Source organism: Apium graveolens, chromosome 6, assembly GCF_009905375.1.
Source record: "Apium graveolens cultivar Ventura chromosome 6, ASM990537v1, whole genome shotgun sequence".
Classification (NCBI taxonomy): Eukaryota; Viridiplantae; Streptophyta; class Magnoliopsida; order Apiales; family Apiaceae; genus Apium; species Apium graveolens.
The window spans coordinates 103,468,509-103,478,591 of record NC_133652.1 but is presented as its reverse complement, the minus strand read 5'-3'; the positions used below and the strand labels follow the sequence as shown (position 1 = coordinate 103,478,591).

At 36.7% G+C, this 10,083-nt stretch overlaps 1 non-coding gene across 1 annotated transcript; it reads left to right on the top strand.

Moving 5' to 3' along the window:
* Positions 1-9,588: 9,588 nt before the first annotated feature.
* Positions 9,589-9,695, top strand: LOC141669372 (small nucleolar RNA R71). Its single transcript, XR_012553658.1, has one exon. It is a non-coding gene; the product is annotated as a small nucleolar RNA R71 (small nucleolar RNA).
* The last annotated feature ends 388 nt before the right edge of the window (positions 9,696-10,083 follow it).

Sequence of the window (10,083 nt, the reverse complement as noted above, 5' to 3'; positions counted from 1 at the left end):
CAGTACAATAAGTGTAAATAAGTTGACAGAATCTAGCAAAATAAACAACATCTCGATCCTCTGTCATCCTATCCCCAATAAAACCAATTAAAGCAGTTGCAAAATCAAAATGAGTTTGATTGATAATTGCATACCCGATGTGCTGACTCATAATTGGAATAGCATCAAAATTCGAACATTTGTTCCCAAAAGCTTTGGTGATGCAATCAAAGAAGAAACTCCATTCTCTTCTGATATTAGCCCATTTCAACTGTCCAAGTTTCGTCAGACTCTTTTCATATCCCAATTCAGCCATTAACTCCCGAAGGGCTGAGTCCTCTGGAATTGAGAAAGTACAATCTTCTGGAAGATGTAAAGCCCTGCGTACTGTACCAGGAGTGACTACAAAGGATGAATCACCCACTTGGAAGATAATACTGGGAGTTCCACGTTGACCACCATCATCAAAAAGTCCAGTCCTCCAAAACCTCAGAACTTGTTGGCTTGAAAAGAATTCAGGCTGTGTTAATGCATACCCAACCTCACTATGTGCAAGAAGATCTTGCACAAAGTGCAATTCAGATGGAGCTTCAGTGTGATCAAGAACTGCAACATAGTTGTTGGGGACAAACTTAGCTCCATCAATGATTAAATCCTTTGGTGCCATGTGAAAAAAAATGAGATTCAAGTATGCCTGTTAGGTGTTTGAGATAATGTCTGTATGAAAAACCAACGTGAGAAATAAAGAGAAAGAGAGTAAAAGTAAGGAGAGAGATAAAATATGAAGAAAATAAAAGATTAAAGAAATCTTCTCTCTGTTGTACTTATACTCTGAACAAAAATGTTACCGTTGGACACCTGTCAGACATGCAGTAATAACGGACATTTACTGGGCTCGAGAAAACAGGAATCATTACTTACCCATTTGCCTAGTTTCACGGAAAAACCGTTCCATTTATCAAGAGAAACAGTTTTAATTCAAAATTTAAACCGTTAGCACTGATTGAATTATTTTTCACTGCATCAGTAATATTCTAAAAATACATCACATGAAAATGACCAAGATAAATTAGATAAGTAAGTGCTGAAAATGAATCAGAACTTAATATAAAACAAAATTTATATGGACATCAGAATATCAATCAGGATTTATCAACACAAGATAAAATAACTCAGAGACAAAATCTTGAAGTAAAAACAACTTTCATTAATATATCAAGACAATACATTTATGAAATGGAAATTACATCAATACTTATACAAGATTTTCCCTAAGCTTCTAAACCTAACATCAGCAGCCTTAGTCCTAGCTAAGAAGCTTGACAAAGCTGATGATGAAGAAAAATAGGAAGAAGACGAGATTAAGTCATCTTCTTCTTCCTACTCTCGACAAACAGAATGGCGAGTCTGATGATTCGCTCTTGCTGGCGGAGAGCTTCCAGCCTTTCCTCCTCCAATCGCTCCAGATGGTGATGGTAGTCCATATAGAAGAACAGAAGGTGTGTCAGAACCTCCTGTGGGACAGAGTCCCAGATCTCCTCAGGAATGGCTGTGACATGCCATTCCTGCTGCCACTCGGCACAGCTTAGCTCCATATTGAAGTTTTGGTAGTTCAAAAACATGTTGTATCTGACCATTGTGTTTTTGAAAGAAAAAGTATGAAGATAAGTGTGTGAGAAGAATTTGATGGAAAGACTGATGTGAAGTGGCTGCTTATATAGGCAAGAGAATGCCAGGAGACGCAAATAAATTGAATGCTGACAGGTAGAATTAATTCTACCTCGTCTCCCTAGACTTTGAAAAAGAATAACATTCATTGAAAAGAGGAATCATGGTTTAAAATGCACAAGAAACAAGAAACAGTGGACTGTTCAAGTATGAATACCATTAATCCTAATCATAGTGACTATTAATCTTCCACTTCAACATATTCTAGTTCGAACTGAGACCGTTATCAAATTTTATTCACAGATAAGCCAAGTAAAGGATTAGATTGAGAAATCAGAACTTAGACCTATACCAGAACTTAACAGTCATCAGAACATAATTTCTTAACTCAAAAAAGGAATGCCCATCTTAGTAAATCCTCATACAAGTTCTGAGTTATAGACTTCAGAACTTAATCATCAGAACGTGTAACTAGAACTTGTCCTCAGAATTTGTGCAATAATGACACAATGACTGTTTATCTAAAATAACATAGACCACCACAGAAATTTTCATCATTCAGATGGAGTGATTAGTGTGTGCATTAAGCTAAATAACAGACAAAGAGTAAAGTCTGATTCACTTCAGTACATCTTAGAAATAAGGCATAACTAAAATTTTGCTAAAGAGCTGTCATTGTCCTAAAACCTACTGATGAATGAGTTCATGCTTGAGTCCACCTCAACTGTTTTGTGCTAATTTTATGCATCTTTTGAAATTCTATTTTACAGTGGCTTCTCAGTGTAAGTGAGTCACGACTGTTTATCAGAATTTATGCTATTATCAGAGTATTTCTCCAGTAATCATAGAGTGTGAAAAGTCACCAAGAAAATATTTTGCTTTTCTAATGCATATCTACTTAATACCAGCAATGCACTTGGGTCGTCCCTTCCACATTTTTACTCTAGATCTCAAAGGAGTACCTGATTTTATTCTTTGATCTTTTTGCTTTTTCTTTTGATAAGTGAGGTTTATCAGCACTTAGTACATTCAGCAGTTTTACTAGTATCAGAACTTAATAGATGAGTAGCATTATTCTAATTTGTGACTTAGTAATAAGATATACAAAGTAAACTTAACTAACCTCAATTATCAGAATTTGCTAGTGTCATAGGGTTTCCACTGAAATAATTACTTCTTACATGGAATCATTTGTTTATTGAAGACTACTAGGTCAGTATCTAGCACAGTTATCCTCATAGGATTGAATAGGTACTTGAACAGACATATCACTTATCAGAGTTTAGAAACATATATCAGACAATAGTCAGTACTTAAAGACAATTATCAATTAAGCACAGAATACACAATGAGATTAATTATGTAAATACTGAGCATAAAGTCTGATAACACAGAACAAGACTAAGCAAATTTAGAGAAAGAACCTGAAACCATTCCAAGTTCATTTACCAATCTTGTAAAAGTAGCTTCACACAGTGGTTTTGTGAAGATATCTACTAGTTGTTGATCTGTGGGAACAAAATGCAATTCCACTGTACCTTCATCCACATGTTCCCTGATGAAGTGGTACCTGATGCTGATGTGCTTTATCATAGAGTGTTGAACTGGATTACCTGTCATAGCAATAGCACTTTGATTATCACGGTAAATAGGGATTTTGAAATATGTTAACCCATAATCCAGTAACTGATTCTTCATCCAAAGAATCTGTGCACAACAGCTTCCTGCAGCAATATACTCTGCTTCTGCAGTTGATGTGGAAATTGACTTTTGTTTCTTGCTGTACCAAGAAACCAATCTGCCTCCAAGAAATTGGCAGCTTCCACTTGTGCTTTTCCTATCAATTTTGCAACCTGCAAAATCTGCATCTGAGTAACCTATTAGTTTAAAATCTGATTCTCTAGGATACCATAATCCCAGAGCAGCTGTTCCTTTAAGATACTTAAAGATTCTTTTTACAGCTGTTAAGTGAGGTTCTCTTGGATCTGCTTGAAATCTTGCACAAAGACAGGTAGCATACATGATATCAGGTCTACTAGCAGTTAGATAGAGTAGAGAGCCAATCATACCTCTGTAGTCAGTAATATCTACTGATTTACCGATATCCTTATCCAGTTTTGTCGCAGTGGCCATTGGAGTGGATGCACTGGAACAATCTTGCATTCCAAATTTCTTCAGCAAGTTTCTGGTGTACTTGGTTTGACAAATAAAAGTGCCTTCCTCATTCTGCTTGACTTGAAGGCCCAGAAAATAGCTAAGTTCCCCCATCATACTCATCTGATATCTTGACTGCATTAGTTTGGCAAACTTTTTGCAAAGTTTGTCATTTGTAGATCCAAAAATGATATCATCAACATAAATCTGGACCAGAAGTAAGTCCTTTCCATGGTTGAGGTAGAACAGTGTTTTGTCTATTGTCCCTCTGTTGAATCCACTTTCCAGAAGAAACTGAGCTAAAGTCTCATACCATGCTCTAGGAGCTTGCTTAAGTCCATAAAGTGCTTTATCAAGTCTGTAGACATAATCTGGATGTTTGGTATCTACAAAACCTGGAGGTTGTTTAACATATACCTCCTCCTCCAATTCTCCATTGAGAAAAGCACTTTTCACATCCATTTGAAAGATAGTAAACTTTTTGTGAGCAGCATAAGCCAAGAATATCCTTATGGCTTCTAACCTAGCAACTGGTGCAAATGTTTCATCATAATCAATTCCCTCCTGTTGAGAATATCCTTTTGCAACCGGCCTTGCCTTATTCCTTGTAATTATGCCATCACTGTCAGTTTTGTTTCTGAATACCCACTTTGTACCAACAACAGATCTATTCTTTGGTCTTGGCACTAGGGTTCAGACTTTGTTTCTTTCAAATTCATTCAACTCTTCCTGCATTGCTTGCACCCAATCAGCATCTTGAAGAGCTTCTTCCACTTTCTTTGGCTCAGTCTGAGAGAGAAAAGAATTGTAAAGACATTCATTTGAAGTACCTGTTCTAGTTCTGACACCTGCATCAGGATTTCCAATTATCAAATCAGGTGTATGTGATTTTGTCCACTTCCTTGCAGATGGAAGGTTTTCTCTAGAATTGGATGCTCCCCCATGATCCATGCTATTTTCATTTTCATTTTTTGATGCTCCCTCTGAAACTATGCTCTCTGAGTTGGATTCTTCAGTATTTAGATTTTCAGTACTATCAGAACTTGGCTTATCAGAACTTGACGAATCAGAACTTGAAGAGCCAGATGCATATTCTGATGTTTCTTGAGATGTGGTAGGATCTTGAGTATGCTCCCCCTGCATAGGTGCATCTTCCTTTGACGTAGTCTCTACAGTTTCAATAACATCAGAGTTTAATCCATCAGAGTTTACAGTATCAGGACTTAGACTGTCAGGATTTTCTGTATCAGAATTTGAGTCTTCATTTTCAAATCTCAGCTGATCATGGTCAATGAAATCTTCAAGACCAGTAATCTTTTTGTCATCAAAAGAGACATTGATAGATTCCATGACCACTTTTGTTCTCAAATTATAGACTCTGAAGGCTTTTGTGGAAAGTGGATATCCAACAAAGATTCCTTCATCAGCTTTTAGATCAAACTTTGATAGCTGTTCAGGATGAGTCTTGAGAACAAAACACTTGCATCCAAATACATGAAAATATTTCAGATTTGGCTTCTTTTTCTTCACCATCTCATATGGTGTTTTTCCATGCTTGTTAATGAGTGTTGCATTTTGAGTAAAACAAGCAGTCTGTACAGCTTCAGCCCAGAAATAAGTTGGAAGCTTTGCTTCTTCAAGCATTGTACGTGCAGCTTCAATGAGAGTTCTATTCTTCCTTTCAACAACTCCATTTTGCTGTGGAGTTCCAGGAGCATAAAATTCCTGCTTTATTCCATGGCTTTTGCAGAACTCTTCCATTATCAAATTCTTGAACTCAGTACCATTATCACTCCTTAAAACTTTCACAGAATCTTTGACCATTTTATCCAGATGTTTGATATGATCAATCAAGGTTGATGCAGTTTCACTTTTTGTATGCAAGAAATACACCCATGTGTATCTGGTGAACTCATCCACTATGACTAACGCATACTTCTTCTTTGCAATAGACATGACATTTACTGGACCAAATAGATCAACATGTAGTAGATGATAAGGCTCAAGAATTGATGATTCAGTCTTGCTCTTGAATGAAGATTTTCTTTGTTTGGCTTTCTGACATGAATCACAAAGACCATCAGGAGCAAATACTGTGCTTGGCAATCCTCTCACAAGATCTTTCTTGACCAGTTCATTTATATTATTGAAATTTAAATGAGAGAGTTTCTTATGCCAATTCCAGCTTTCTTCAATTGATGCTCTACTCATCAGACAGACTGCAGAACCATCAGTACTTGTTGAAAGCTTAGCTTCATAAATGTTACCACGCCTGTATCCTTTCAGAACAACCTTGCCTTTAGATTTACTCACAATTTCACAGTGTTCTTCAAAGAAATCAACATGATAACCACTGTCACAGATTTGACTTATACTCAGTAGGTTGTGTTTAAGTCCTGAGACTAGAGCTACTTGTTTAATTATGACATTTCCAAGATTGATATTGCCATATCCCAATGTTTTTCCAATATTGCCATCTCCATAAGAAACACTTGGGCCAGCTTTCTCCACAAAGTCTGATAGCAGGGCCTTATTTACAGTCATATGTCCTGAACATCCACTGTCCAGAACTAGAATATTTTTCCTGTTGCCCTGCAATCACAAAGACCACTAATTATTAATTTTAAGGACCCAGACTTGCTTGGATCCTTTGGCCTTATTAAGTTTATTAACATTTGCAGCGGATTTAGCATCAGAGTTTATGTTAACAATTTTCTTATCAGAACTTACACTATCAGACTTTGAATCAGAATTTACACTAAAAGGAACAATGAAAACTTTCTTCAAAGAAGGTTTTATTTGATAATAATCATAGTACAAGCTATGATATTCCTTACAAGTATAAATGGAATGCCATAAACTACCACAATGAAAACAAGGATTTTTTGGTTTGTATCTAACAAACTGACTCTTAACTCCTGACTTTGAAGGTAAGGAGTTAATATTCTTATTCTTCCTGCAAAAAGAAGCCAGATGGTTAGAACTTCCACAGTTATGACATGTTTTCCTAGAAGCATTAGGTACAGGTTTATAATTATTGCTTTTATTCACACCTTCCTTTCCATTCCTATTTTTCCTAGGTGATTTTACCTTGTTTGCATTCTTGACATCTTTCAGCTTATGCTTAAGCTGCTTCTTTGTCATTAAGCCTATGTTCACTTCAGCTGTCTTTTCCTGTTTTAGTTTGTCAGAAGTTAATTTCTTTGTAACTTCTGATTTTTCATTTTCAGACTTTACAGTTACAAACTTAACAGGTTTTAACTTTGGCTTTTGCTTATCAACAGACTTAATTTCTTCAGTTCCTTTATCTTTCTTATCTTCTCCATAACCTAAGCCCTCTTTCCAGTTTCCACTACTTAGCAAATTTTGAGTTGTTTTGCCAGAGTTAGTCCAAGTCCTGATAATCTCTCTTTCCTTTTCTAACTCAGTTTTTAGAGATTCATTTAATTTTAGCACTTCATTCCTAACATAAAAAGCATCATCTCTATCCTTCTGAGTTTGATGGAACATGACTAACTCTTTTTCTAAGAAATCATTTCTTTTCTTAAATGCAAGATTTTCAGAAGTTAATCTTTCACATGTTAAAGTTTGATCTCTATAACTAACAAACATGGTTTTAAGATATCTTCTCAACCCATTAATATCATCAGTATGAAAAGCATAAGTAGTCTGAGGTACCTGTGTTTCAGCAGCTTCAGAACTGCTCTCAGCACTTTCTTTATCAGCATTTGCCATCAATGCATAGTTTTCCTCACTTTCAGAGTCTGAGGTGTCTGTCCAGCTTTTCTGCTTTGTGACAAGAGCCTTGCCTTTGTCACCCTTTACCTTCTTGCAGTCAGGAGATATGTGGCCTTTCTCACCACAGTTATAGCATTTAACATTGGTGTAATCTCCTCTGTCAGACTTTCCTCCTCTGCCTTCAGATCTTCTGAAATTCTTCTTATCAGAAATTATGCCTTTCCTGGAAAACTTTTTTCCCTTCATGAACTTCCTGTATGCAATCTTTGTGATTCCTTTCACCATAAGAGCACACAGCTTCATCATCTCCTCATCAGCATCAGTCTCAGGCAAACTTTCAGAATCTGAGTCATCATCACTCTCAGAACTTGATGACTCAGTATCAGACTTTATGAAAAGAGCTTTACCCTTGTCTTTCTTTGAGGAAGCTGTTTTGGGGAATTCTTCTTCAGCCTTAAGAGCAACTGTCCTTGACTTTCCTCCTTTCCTCTTGCTTCTTTATTCCATTTCCAGCTCATGAGTCTTGAGCATTCCATAGATTTCGTCAAGAGTTGTTTCATCAAGATTGTAGTTGTCTCTTATTGTTGTTGCCTTCAAATCCCAGCATTCAGGAAGAGCTAACAGGAACTTAAGGTTTGAATCTTCAAGATAATACTCTTTATCAACCAATGACAAATCATTCAAAAGTTTGACAAATCTATCATATAAATCATTCAATGACTCATTAGTCTTTGAGTCAAAGTGTTCATACTCTTGAGTGAGTATTGTCTTCCTGTTCTTCTTAATTATGTCAGTTCCCTGACACCTTGTTTCCAGAGCATCCCATATTTCCTTAGTAGTCTTGCAGTTGATTACCCTGTTTGACATTACATTATCAATGGCACTATGCAGTAAGTGTCGTACCTTAGCATCCTTAGCAATTGATGCTATGTCTTCAGCAGTATAATCACTCTTCTCTTTTGGTACGGTCTTTGCTGCTTCACCTGCAACTGCAACAGCGAGCTTGGTTGGTTTGTGAGGGCCTTCCTTGATTCTATCAAGGTATTCTGGATCTGTTGCTTCCAGGAACATGGTCATCCTTACCTTCCATATGGGATATTCAGATGGTCTCAGTATGGGAACTCTGATGGTCTCATACCGACTCTGAATTTGTGTCTTTGGTGATTCCTCAGTTTTGGTAGGCTTAGTTGGAGTTTCTGTGTCCGACATGATTGTGTTTGGATCTTTAACTGTATGTATGTTAACAGATAGGCTCTGATACCAATTGTTAGGTCACACACACACACTGTAGAGGGGGTGAATACAGTGTATAGTACACTCAAATCGAACTTTAAGAACTTAAGTAACAGAAAACAAACTTTATTGAAACAATAAACTCTGTTACAGTATGGAACTGTTACCTCTCAGTGATGAACAAATATCACGAGAGCTGCTAGGGTTACAATGAATAATCTTCTCTAATAATGATAACACTTTTAGTGTAAACCCTATGTCTGTGTTTATATACTACACAGTTACAAGATAATCGCTAATTGATATGGAATATAATTCTGCTTCCTAAAATATATCAATCAGATATCTTTTCTTCCAAGTATTCCATTCTTAACAGAATTCCTTCTTCATGCATATCTCTTCTTATGTTTATCTTGATCTTCTTTCCTTTAATCAGCTACTGTCCTTATCTGATTGTCCTTCAGCACTTAAGTTCTGATATTTATCTTCTGATGATTATCTCCTGATAACATAAGTACTGATATCCTTAAGTCCTGACTTCCAGTATAAGTACTGATCAACAGTTAAGTACTGATTTATCCTGTTCAAGTAAGATCTGAAAGCTAAACATAAAACATATTAGCCATGACATTATCAAATATATCTAACAGTCTCTGAGTTAGGTTCTGGTATTCATTGGCAGCCATCAGCTCAATCAATTCATAAGCTTCATCATAGCTTTTAGCCCATAAGGCTCCTCCTGATGTTGCATCAAGCATGGGTCTAGAAGTAGCACCCAATCAATTATAAAAGCAGTTAATGATCATCCAGTCAGGAATCCCATGGTGAGGACACTTTCTAAGCATCTCCTTGTAGCGATCTCAAGCCTCACATAAAGATTCTCCAGATTGCTGAGCAAATTGAGTAAGTGCATTTTTTATTGCAGCAGTCTTCTCCATAGGGAAGAATTTGGTTAGGAACTTTCGAGCAAGATCCTCCCATTTGGTGATAGACCCTGGTGGTAGAGAATATAACCAACACTTAGCTTTATCCCGCAGAGAAAATGGGAAAACTCTTAACTTAATAGCATCTTCAGAAACTCCATTAAACTTGAAAGTGTCGCAGATCTCGATAAATCTCTGATGTGCATGTTGGGGTCTTTTGTCGGAGAACCCCCAAACTGAACTGAGTTTTGTATCATCTGAATCGTGCTCGACTTGATCTCAAAGGTGTTATCCGAGATGGTTGGTCGGACAATGTTAGACTGAATATCATTAATCTTCGGTTGGGAGTAATCTATTAGAGCCTTCGTATTCGCTTCTGGTTCTCCCA